Source organism: Heterocephalus glaber, unplaced genomic scaffold, assembly GCF_053883595.1.
Source record: "Heterocephalus glaber isolate CG9 unplaced genomic scaffold, H.glaber_assembly_v1.0 deba00001662, whole genome shotgun sequence".
Classification (NCBI taxonomy): domain Eukaryota; kingdom Metazoa; phylum Chordata; class Mammalia; order Rodentia; family Bathyergidae; genus Heterocephalus; species Heterocephalus glaber.
The window spans coordinates 15,192,430-15,204,040 of record NW_028258403.1 but is presented as its reverse complement, the minus strand read 5'-3'; the positions used below and the strand labels follow the sequence as shown (position 1 = coordinate 15,204,040).

Here is an 11,611-nt window from a genome sequence, read left to right as displayed (position 1 = left end):
ATGGGAAAAGGTTCGTTTTGGCTCTGTGGTGGATTGACTAATGAGCAACTAGCAATGCCCAGCTGAACAGAATCAGCATGGTCTGGGCATGGAGGATCCACCTGAGGATTGTTACCAATAGCCATAAAAAGAACTGGAGGGGAAGATAGTGGCCTGTTGATTTTCTAGGAGAAGCTTGCTGCAGATGGTTTCCCTGATGTGAACTAGGCCATTCTCGTTGGAGGAGGAGCTCGGGGATGTGCTGTCCCTGGGAATGGCTGCTGTTTTTGTCTCTGATCTTGATCATTCCTGGCTCCAGTGTGGATCCCTCAGCATGGTAGCACAAATCCTTCATCTCACCAAGGTAGGTTTTCTGACTTCCACCACTGGCCTTTGGGCCTTCCAGCTTCAGATCCTCAATACAGAAAAGCATGAAACATTGCTGCGGGCTCTAGGCCTCTGGCTGGACTCGTGGAGGACACTGCCCTGGACTCTAAGCCTTTAGCTGCACTTGTGGGGACATTGACGGGATCCAGGCCCTCAGCCGGATTCTTTGGGCCCCTAGAGTGCAGTTAATCGCCTGCACCCCTTTGCATTTGACTTTTTGGGTAATTATCATAAAATAATCCTTTAAATTATTTGTCCCGTATTTAACGTATTCCCTTGCCACAATCCTGCTGACTACAACAGGCTCATAGATTTGTGAGTTTCTGTCCTAGGTTGATTGGTCTTGTTGGTTTTGGGCCTGCAGTGAGGCAACCTGTCATGGTAGGAACTATGTAGCAGAGCAAAGCTGTTCACCTCCTGGTGGGGATAAGAAAGAAGAGGGAGGAGATGGGGCTGGATTCCCACCATCCCCTTTAAGGACATACCCCCAGTGATTTAAAGCCCTCACTAGGCTCCATTCTTAAATCTCTACCACTTCCCAATAGCACATAGCTGGGGAGCACACTCTGAACACCTGGGCCTTTGGGGGGACACTTACATTCCAATCTTCTTGTTAAGGTTTATTATATCTAGATGTCCCCCCAAAGCATAAAGATGGGGCTTTTGAAAAGTGATTGGATTATTGAGATGGCATAGTTAACTTGCTGTAAGAAGGAGGATTTTTATCAGAGGACACAAGTCACTGAGCATGTAGCCTGAAAGGGTTTATCTCCTTTTCCAGCTCCTCCTTTTCTTCTATCCTTCCTGGATGCCATGATGTGAGCAGCTATTCCTCTGCATTCCCCTCTGCCTTGCTGTCCTGCCTTGAACCAGCTGACTAAGGACTGCACAAACTGTGAACCAAATGAACTTTTCCTCCTTAAGTTTCGGGTGTCACACATTTTTGTCTCAGCAATAAGGAAAGTGACTAAGACATTCCCCTTTCTTAAGTATTTAGTTGCTTTCTGTTCTGGTTGCTTTTTCTCTTACTCCCTCTAAAGGCAGATGCTCCCCAAAGACCTGCTTCAGAACCCGTTTTTCCCCCTGCTCCCCAGTGCTCTGATAGTCTCATTTGTGATCTAGTTATTGACCTCATTACACAAGGTTGCATTCTACATATTCAAGCTCCACGCCAGCGTTTCCAGCCTGTTATGGTTTAAGCCAGAATGTCTCCCAAGGGCCTCATGCACTCACAGGTGTGGCTTATGGAAGGTGATTGGATCTTGGGGACACTGTATTCAGGAGTGGAATCATCCCTGGTGAGTGAGTTCAGCAACTGACTGTGCTGTTGCAAGGTTGGGTCTGGCCAGAAGAGACAGGTCACTGAGGGAGGGCATATCTCCCCGCTTGCTCCTCCCTTCTCTTTCTGCTTCCTGAATGCCATGACAAGAGCAGCTTTGCTCTACCCAGGCCTTTCCACTGTGTTGTTTCTGTATCTAAGCATCCCGAATATGGACTAAAACTTTGAGCCAAAATAAACGTACTCTCCTTTAAATTGTGGATATAGGGGATTTTGTCCTAGTGACAATGAAAATCACTGAGACACAGCCTCTCTAGCTGTCTGCCTCAGGCTTTAGCCAACTTTTAGAGAGACAACCGTCTTACACTGGACTTGTCATTCTTTCTCTTCTTTTTCCTCTTCTGACTATTTCTATGCCCCTCTTTCTGCCCATAGCACTATTAGCCAGTCTCGCCAGCCTTGACCCTGGTTTCCTTTGGGACTCCTCTGTCTTTTCCATTCCACCATTCCCTTATCTAATGAGTTACTGAAAGCAGTGGATTATCTTTCATCTGTACTTTTTCTGTACTGTATTTCCACTACTACTATACTCCCTTGAATATATATATATTACATCAAGAGGGGGTTGGAAAGACACACACTGGACTGTTGACTGTTGTTAGTTGTGGGGAAATTTATGGGAGTGGGAATGATGAGGAATTTTGTATTCTGAAATGCATGATTCTGTACTTTTTACATATTTAGTTGATACATGACTCCGTTGTATATTTTCTGTAACAATAGATTTATGTAGTGACTAAATAATACCGAAACAACTTTTAAACATAGGAATTGGCTCCTTGTGAGATTGCGAAGACTTCATAATTGAAAGTGTGTAAATGAAGTTGGATGACTCAGAATTAGGGATGTCATAAGTGTTCTAGAAGGGATTCCTGCATTGAATGGTAAACTAGAGGCTCTTGTCTGTGTCAGTATGATTAGATTTAGCTGTGAGTGATGGGAACTCAAAATAACACAAGCTTAAACAGTATGAAAGTTTATTTCTCTCTGAAGTAACAAAATCCACAAGGCAATGAATGCAGGGTTTCTGAGAGTGCTCCACGATTCTCAGAGACTTCTTCAGTCTTACCTGTGTTCTAGTCACATCATAGCTTCTGCCACATGGCTTAAAAAAGCTGCTGAAGCTTCAGCTATCATATTTCCTTTCCAGTTAGAAATGAGACAAATTATAGCATGTAGCCTCCCTTTAAGGATACTCCCTGGGAGTTGCTTCTATTTCTTCTACATTGCACAGAACCTACTCACACAGGTATATCTAGCTTGTGTGAGGTGGAGTGGGGTGGGCTATGCTCTATACTATTGTATTAGCCAGTGTTCCATGGCTGTGACAAAATCTGAGATAAACAGCTTGAAAGAGGAAAGATTTATTTTGGCTCATGGTTTCAGAGGGTTCAGTTGATGTTGAGCAGGCTCCGTTGCTTTTAGGTCTATGGCAACACAGAAACCTCATGGGAGAGAATGTGGTATGTGTGTATGTAGGAGTCGCTTACCTCATGACAGTCAGAAAACAGAGAGAGCGAGAGAGAGAGAGGAGGGGGTTGGGAGCAGATAGAGCCCCCAACTTCATACTATTGTGATCCACTCCCTTCAACTTGGCCCCACATCCTGTTTCTATCACCTCCCAATAATAATACCATCAGATTATGATCACATGAATTGATTAACCTTATTGATGAATTTAGAGCCCTCATGATCCCATCACTTCCCCAAATGCCTATCAGCTGTCAACCAACCTGGCATATGAGTTATGAAGGATATTTCAAATGCACACCATAACATTTGTGTAGCCATGTGACAAGCTAAAAATCATAGATTCTATTCAGAACAAATGAGTATCAGGAGACAATTGTTATTCTCTATTTAACCCAAAGATTTAAGAATTAACAGTAACTGCTACCTACTGAACTATCACTATATACTAAGTACTGGGCTAAGTCCTTTTACATGTGCTCTCTTGTTTGGTGCTTACATGCCTATTAGGGTCAAAGTTATTACTATTGCATTGAAACTTTGTAAGTTATGTAACCTGACCAAATTATACTGTTAGAAAGTGGCAGATCCAGGACTTGAACCAGAGCTGGCTGGCCCAGACCCCTTAATTTCTATACTGTTTTTGTAGCCATGTACTCTTGGCATTGGCCAGGGTTCTTATTTGTGAGCAACAGGAACCAGCTATGCTGCAGTTAAGAAGATACGAAGTTCATTAAAATACTGGGTAGTTCACAGAACAATTTGAAGGGCATCAAGTTTAAAGCTAGGCGGGGGAAATTGTCCTCGTTCTCCTTAGAGCTAGTGGCGTTAGTTGGGTAAACTTCCTGTGCCTTTGCTGTGGACAAAGAGAGAAATCTGCCTGTCTCTTGCTTCCTGTACCACCAGCTCTCAGTTTTGAGTCCTTGCGGTTCTTTGGTGCAGCCATATCTCAGGTATAGGCCTCAGTTGCAAAAAGAAGATGGGAAAGCCAGTATTAACATATTTATCCCCTATAATAGGAAGCTGTTCTTATTCCCACCAGAACTCATAATGTGGGATTTCTCCCACCTACATATGACCTCTGTCACATTCCATTTCCGTATTTCCCTCATTTTAGGTTAAAAAAAAATGAGCTAGTTGAATTTGAACTTGATTATTTTCAACATTTTTGAAATACTTGATTCTCTCTTTGGCCAATTTTCTCTTAAAAATTCCTTCAAAAAAATTCCTTCAAAAGCAGTGGTATTATTCCTCTGTAATACATTTCCATACTATAACTCCATAATAGATATGTGAGGCAGGCAGAATAATGTGCTCCAGGGGCATGGGTCAGCTGATCATAGGTGCCTTTGCTGCTCACTTAGGCCTGTGAGCCACAGCAGCCATGGCTATTCAGTCTCAGGGGATCCAGCAGCTGCTGCAGGCAGAGAAGTGGCCTTGGCGAAGGTTCCTAGGGCCACAAGAGAAAGAACTGGAGGCTGAAGCAGGCCAAATAAGCTCAGGCTGAGTTTGAACAGTAGCGCCTGCAGAGGAAGAGAGTTCAAGGCCAAGGAACCTATGGCCTTAGGATCCCACCACAGCTGTAGCAGTGAAGTGGAGAAGGAGACCCAGGAAAAGATGGCCATCCTGCAGACACTTCCAGCAGAATAGGGGAGAAGTCCTGGATAACCTCTTGGGCTTTGTCTGTGACATCTGGCTAGAAATCCATGAAAGCTACTGAATAAATGGGTGAGAGAAAGAAGCGCTTGTTCTGTGGATTAGCATTGTAGTTTCTCTCATGGAAGATGAAGCTTTAGTAAAGTCAGTTTCTATTCTTATGAAACATTAAATTATTTCTTATGTTATATAATAGGTCCCTTCACTGTTTGGAGAGTAGCATATCTAGCTTCTTTGGACAAACAGTACTTTCTCCAAGGTTTCATCTTTTTACCTCATTATTGTTAGGAATTTAATGAGTATATGTTGTCTATTTTTCTATACCTTTTAAATCAAGCAACAAGTATATCAATGTTGACTTTTCTTTCTTAGATTTAGTAGGGAGAAAAATAGTTCTTTAAAGAAAGAAAGGGATTAAATAACTTTTTCCCCTCATACTTTCTTGAAGGTCATGGGCTTTATCTATGAAAAAGTAGTAAATAGTTATGTGTAACTTGTATGAAGTAGTAGCCAGCTTTAAAGTAGTATGTTCTGAGGAAGGATTAGAAAAACGAACACTACTTGTTTGGTCTGTGCTTAGTTTATCTTAATAAAAATTACTAAATGAGCTGGGTGCAGTGCTGCATGCCTATAATCCCAGCATTTGGGAGGCTGAGGCAGAAGGGTCATGAGTTTGAGGTCAGTCTGGGCTATGTGGTAAGTTCCAGGTCTGCCTGGACTACATGGTGAGACCCTGTCTCAAAATAACAAACAAAAAATTTACTAGATGATAGGACTCAAGAACTTGTTACTTGTTATTAAAAGTAAAAGTAAAGAGTTTATAATGTAATAATGATAATGCACTCCATCCCAGTCCTCAGAACTGGAAATATGGTATTGTACATGACAATAGGAATCTTGTAAAGTGTGCTTTGAGATGAAGATAATCTTGGTTTATCCAGATGGACTCAAAGTAATCTTAAGGGTTTTTGTCTTAGTTACTTTTCTTGTTGCTGAAACAAAATACCTAACACCCACAAGTTAAAGAAGGAGAGATTTATTTCATCTTATAGTTTGTAAAGGTTTCAGTTCATAGTTAGCTGGCTCAAGGCAGAGCAGCACGGCAGAGGGGCATCATAGAGGAGAAACAGTTCATGGCATGGCAGGCAGGAAGAAACAAACAGCAAGCAGTGAGCAGCACCAGCAGGCCTGCCTTCTATCTGTCCCTTTATAGTCCTTCCAGGCTACAAGCCTATTGATTGGTGCCACTCATACCCAGGGTGAGGCTTCCATTATCCACATCCTTAATCCCAGTATCACATCCTTAATCTACATTCACACACCCTACTCCAGCCACCTTCCAAACTCCCACCTATGACCGCATGAACCTTTAGGGGGACATTTAGGTACAAGACCTAACAGTCCTTATAAGAAAAAGAGGGAGGTAGGAAATTGAGGGTCAAGAAAGGAGACATGGTAACTGGAAGCAAAGGTCAAAGTGTTTTGATTGCTGGCTAGGGTGGACCAAGGAACACAGCAGGCTCTAGGAGAGGAAACTAATATAGGATGGAAGTTAAAAATGCCCACAGAGTCCAACATATATCATGAATGAGTAAGGTGGGTTGTGAGTGGAATCATTTTTTTTCTTAAATTCTTTTATTGGTACATTTTAGGTATACCATACATTTACATTCATCATTGGGAACTTGTACCTTTACATGATGCATCTTGGTTCTTATTTTTTCCCCATTCCCCTGCCCTCCCTTCAACCTCTCCATCCCTCCCTATTTACAAAGACTTTGTTTCCATTTTTTCCTTTTCTTCTATTTTTTCCTTTCCCTTCTTTACTTTCCCCTACCCCTCCCAGTTTACCTACCCCTTTGGACCTTTTCTTCCTATTTCACATTATCAATTTAGAATCATTTTTTTTGAAAACATGTTTTAATCTTTTATTTTTTCAGTTTTGATAGAATCATAAGGTTAAAAATATTTAATTTTCCTCCTAATTTTATCTGTAAGATAAACAATTGCAGAAGCATAATGATAAGTGGGGATTGAACCCAGGCCATGCACACTAACCTATATTCCCAGCCCTTTTTATCTTTCATTTTGAGTTAGGGCCTTACTAAGTCACTAAGTTGCCCAGGATGGGCTCAAACTTGTGATTCTCCTGCCTCATCCTCCCAGAGTGTTGGGATCATAACTGTGTGCCACCACGCCTCGCTAATACATTACTTTTGTTGTTGACAAATGAACCATTCCAATAAAATATATCTTCAGGTATTGGCTTGCTATGCTCAGCTCTAGGAAAATGTCATTTCCTATCTGTTTCTGGCACCATTTTAGAATGTTTTCCAGTGGAGGTTTTATATTTTTTGGTTTTGCACATTTTTGTGTATGGCATGGCAGCCATTCTGATCTTACATCTGCCCTTGCTGCCCTCCCACCCAGAGACACATCACTGTATGAGGAGGTTGACTTGATATTTAGCTGCATGATTTGATTCTCTTCTCTCTTTCTACAAATCACTTTACAAAGCATGAGCAGAAGGCCTTTGGAAATTCAGGTTTCAAAAGTGAGGCACTACCTAAAACATGCTCCATGTTTTTACAAACATATTTCACGGCTGGGATAATCTGCACAATCTGCAAGCACCCATACTATCCCCCCAAATTTACTGAGCATCTAGGAAGAATAAGCTTGTGTTGGAAACAGCAGCTTCTCCTGAACATGTTGCTCACCCTGAAAGGACAGTGTGCTGGAGAGCAATCGGCTGACCTAATACTTCTTGAGGAGTTGAGCTACTAGGTGAATCTCAAACATACTTGATCAGACAACCAGGTTGTGTAAATTTTGTGTTAATGTTATATAAAAGATTTTACTTTGGGAGTCTGGAAAACTCACTTCACTTGGGGACAAATCACTAGCTATACTTAAGCTGACAATGGCTTCAGACCCACAGGTGAGCCCAACCTCTGTGTGGTTACTGGGAGTGATCAGATGAATAGGATGCTTCCCTGGTGCCATGGGTTCCCAGTTACAATGACAAGGCTGTAAGTTGTTGAAACTGTGTCACATGGAATAGCATTGGGCAGTGTTTGTATTTTGAGTTTCCATTTATTCTGCCCAATTCTCAGGTACTCACTGGGTCTGAGAGTAATGTTAGATGGAAATGTTCATTGTAATTGTCGCCAAAGTATATTGAGTGCTTACTCTGTCAGGCAGAATGCCAAGTTCATTACTTTGATTACCATTTTAGCCTTACAACAACTACTTAGAATGATTAATATTACTCTCATTTTTCAAACAGGAAAAGATGAGGCTCTAGGTCACCCTTCTGCTCAGTGGCAGAGCCATGATTTGAACCCATTACCTGGGCAAGAACTCTAATTATAACCAGTGGTACTGAATTTCAAGGAGTCCTAATTTGGTTGTGCTTTAATTTGTTCAATCAATATGCTTCTGAAAAATTGAATCTAAAATGAATATAAGCATCCTGAGGACATAAGGCATGTCTTAGCACTGTGCCTTGCATGTAGAAGACCCAAAGCAAACATTTTTTTAATGAACGGATGAATGAAATAAATGTAATTCATTTTTATTTTGAATGTCCTATGACCAAATGTTGGAAGAGGCCTGTAGGTTTACTGAACAGATAGGTTGATCTGATTTTTTAAAGTTTCCTATAAGTGGCATAGAAATCTGATTGGAGAGGGATTTCAAAAAAATTATTGATTGAATTTTAAAAAAATTATAATGTCTGTCTTAGTTGGAGTTCCACTTAAAACACAGCATGAGAGACAAGGACTTGGTGTAGCTGATTTGAGATATAATCCCAGGAAAAGAAGTGAAGGAGAGAAGGTATAGATGGAGATAGGGAGGAAGAAAGCCAATGTCAGAGCATATATAAGGCTTGAGGGTGGATGAGTGGAGCTTTTTGCCATGCAGACTGGCCCAAAGGACAGGGAACTGGGCCATTACTTCAGTGTTTCTCAGTCCTCATTGGCATGAATGCTCCCACCTTTATGGGCTCTGTTTTCAAGCCCTGGTAGACCTTGCAGCATCTGAAAAGTCCCCAAGTCTGAAGGAAAAGAGTATAGTGCTATGGTAGAGCACTTGTATAGCATGCATGTGGCCCCAGGTTTGATCCCCAGCACCTCAACAAGTATTTATGTTGTAGGGAGAGAAGCCTGATTCAACGCTATCATTGTCAGTGCCAGGTGAGTGGTAAACTGCAACTGCTCACTACAGTTGGGGGTACTTACTACAGTATCATGTTTGAAAAATGAGTAAAACAATTTTAAAAATAAGCAACAGATGAAATTTTTGTGAAGTTGAAATTGCTTTCTGATCTGACTTTGTAATCTATACTTTCAAAGATGAGGTTATTTGTAGTGAGAGCCTGATATGCACCATGTTGCAGGTCAGGTTCCCTGAGAGGCAGACAGGAAATATACTGGAATGTGTTCTCAGGAGCCACATCTTTAGGAGAAGCAGGATTGAGCATCAGGAGCAGCTGGGCTGAGATGCACCTGAAAGATTTCAGGCAACTCCCAGGAGATTTCTGAAGTTGAGAAGGCCTTGGGGCATTATCCTGAGTTGGGGCAAAGGAGCTGGGCTTTTATACTTGAGCAGTCTCCATTCTCTGGAGGGCAGATGCCCGAAAGAGAGGACACACCCTTGAGCCAGGATGCTGGTGACACTTCCAGGGAAGCTTAGAGCTGAGCTGGGTAGCTGGGGTAATGGGGACCTGAGCAGTATAGCATAGTGTCTACTGCATGTGGCATTCACACATTGGCACTTGAACATCAGGAGCCATAAACAACATGGAAAAATTAAAACTTAATTCAGTGTTTCCTTCCTCACTGTGGCAGGCTGAACTGAAAAGATACAAGATATAAGACAAAATTATTTTCTCTCTTGTTAAGAAGTCTTCAGACTGCATTAGCAATTACAAATTGGTGACACAAGGGTCAATTCTGTCTGAAAAAAAGTCTATTTCATTTGCATGAATCATTTTCAAATCCAGATTTCCGGCTTCTCTTGAAAATTTAGAAGACTTCACATGTTCGGGCCACATGGTTTATGGCAAGTACCAGATTGAACTGAGGAGCAGATGCCCCCTTTATTGGGATCCTAAAATCTCCCTTTCCCTCTGTCCCTGGCACCTTCTTACTTGAGTCATTTATGTTACCATTCAAGTTCTACAACCACTTGAGTTTGTGAACTCTAATCTAGAAGGTTCTGTCTAGCTCTGATGAGTGTGAGTCTGTGTGAAAGTCTTGTGTGCTGCTGAAATAGGTTTGGATCCTGCCATCTAGAAGCCTTTGACTTCTTAGTCAAAGACACATCTCTTCCTGGAGACTCTCTTTGGGAAAGTCAGACTATTTCTTTGCAGGCTAGCTTTCTGATTTTGCAGACAGAGACACATCAATGGCCCTAATTTGGATCAGGGCCATGAAGAAAAATGCTTTTTGGTGGTCATCGTAGGGGCTGTGTGGGATTTCTAGACACTAGAATACTGTTTAACCTTCATGATTACCATATCTTGTTGTCTCAGAATTATCTATGCCATTTATAACAATACAACTTCTTAGTTCCTAGGCCCCTGTAATTCAGCAAATGTAAGACTAGTAAAAGGAGGGCCATGGATTTAGTTTGTTGGTGTTGTGCCTGCCTCACAAGCACAAGGTCCTGAGTTCGATCCCTAGTACAAAAAAAAAAAAGACTAGTAGGAGGGGTCAAGAATCTTTATTTTTAATCAGTTTCTTAAATGACTTCTATAGGCAACCCGATTAAGGATTTGTACTGCTTCCTCCTTGTTGCACCTTATATTTAGTTCTTGCTTTGTAGATTATGCCTCTAAGGTCTTGATTTTCTTTCATCTTTGTATCCATCTGCATCCTTTTCTACTAGTGCTAGCAGAGCGCTCTGAAGTCCTATGCACTCAATGACTATTTAGTGAGCGATGACTGAAGGAGTGAAAAAACATTTCCAAATATCTTTCTTCTTTAGAAGGTGAAGGCCACACACCTCCAAAACCATACGTTGACAAACATTTGATTCAGTGAATTTATTTTATAAATGTGGTGTCAAAAAAGCCAGAGAGAGAGGAAGAGTTTTAGCTTTATCTTTGGAGGTTTTTGCCTTGAGGATACTAAGAAATAAATGATTCCTTCTAAAGAGAACTTACACTTTTCATCAAAGGATAGATTATTCACCCACCTAAAGCAATGTATAGGAGTTATTTGTACAATATCTCAAAAACAGCGAATTGACTCCACAGAAAAGAAAACTTTCTAAATTATGATGAAATGTTATCTTGAAATATAAACCTTGAAAATATAGGACCAGGAGGTCCTTTCATACTAGGAGATAGAGGGAGTGATACAAATTTAACGTACTGCATTATGATTTATTTATCAGGTGTTCTGCTTCCAAAGAGTTCAAAAATCTATCTCCAGAGTACCGAGAGGTGAGGCCATTCCCCAGGTAATTTGGATTCTGATGGGAAAAAATTATGCATAAAATTTGGGCTCAAAGAAAATCTTAGAGCTTATTGGTTGTTTATGTATCCCACCTTTCCTAGAGGCCCTTTGCCTGGCCTCTGACTCATGGAGTTGGGGCCCTTCAGAAAGGCTGGGGTGGGTGGATGGAGAATCCAGTCGATTTGAAGTTGATTGACCATGGGCTGTGAGGCCAGAATCAGCAGCCTTGCTCAAGTTTGCCACTTTCTCTAGAATGCTGAGATTCAAGGACTCTTTCCGCCAAGAGCTCAGGAGTTTTTGTTTATGAATGTTA

General features: G+C 41.4%; 1 pseudogene; it reads left to right on the top strand.

Annotated features, from left to right (window-relative positions):
• Nucleotides 1-352: 352 nt before the first annotated feature.
• Nucleotides 353-11,205, top strand: LOC147822351 (V-type proton ATPase subunit G 1 pseudogene; annotated as a pseudogene).
• The last annotated feature ends 406 nt before the right edge of the window (nt 11,206-11,611 follow it).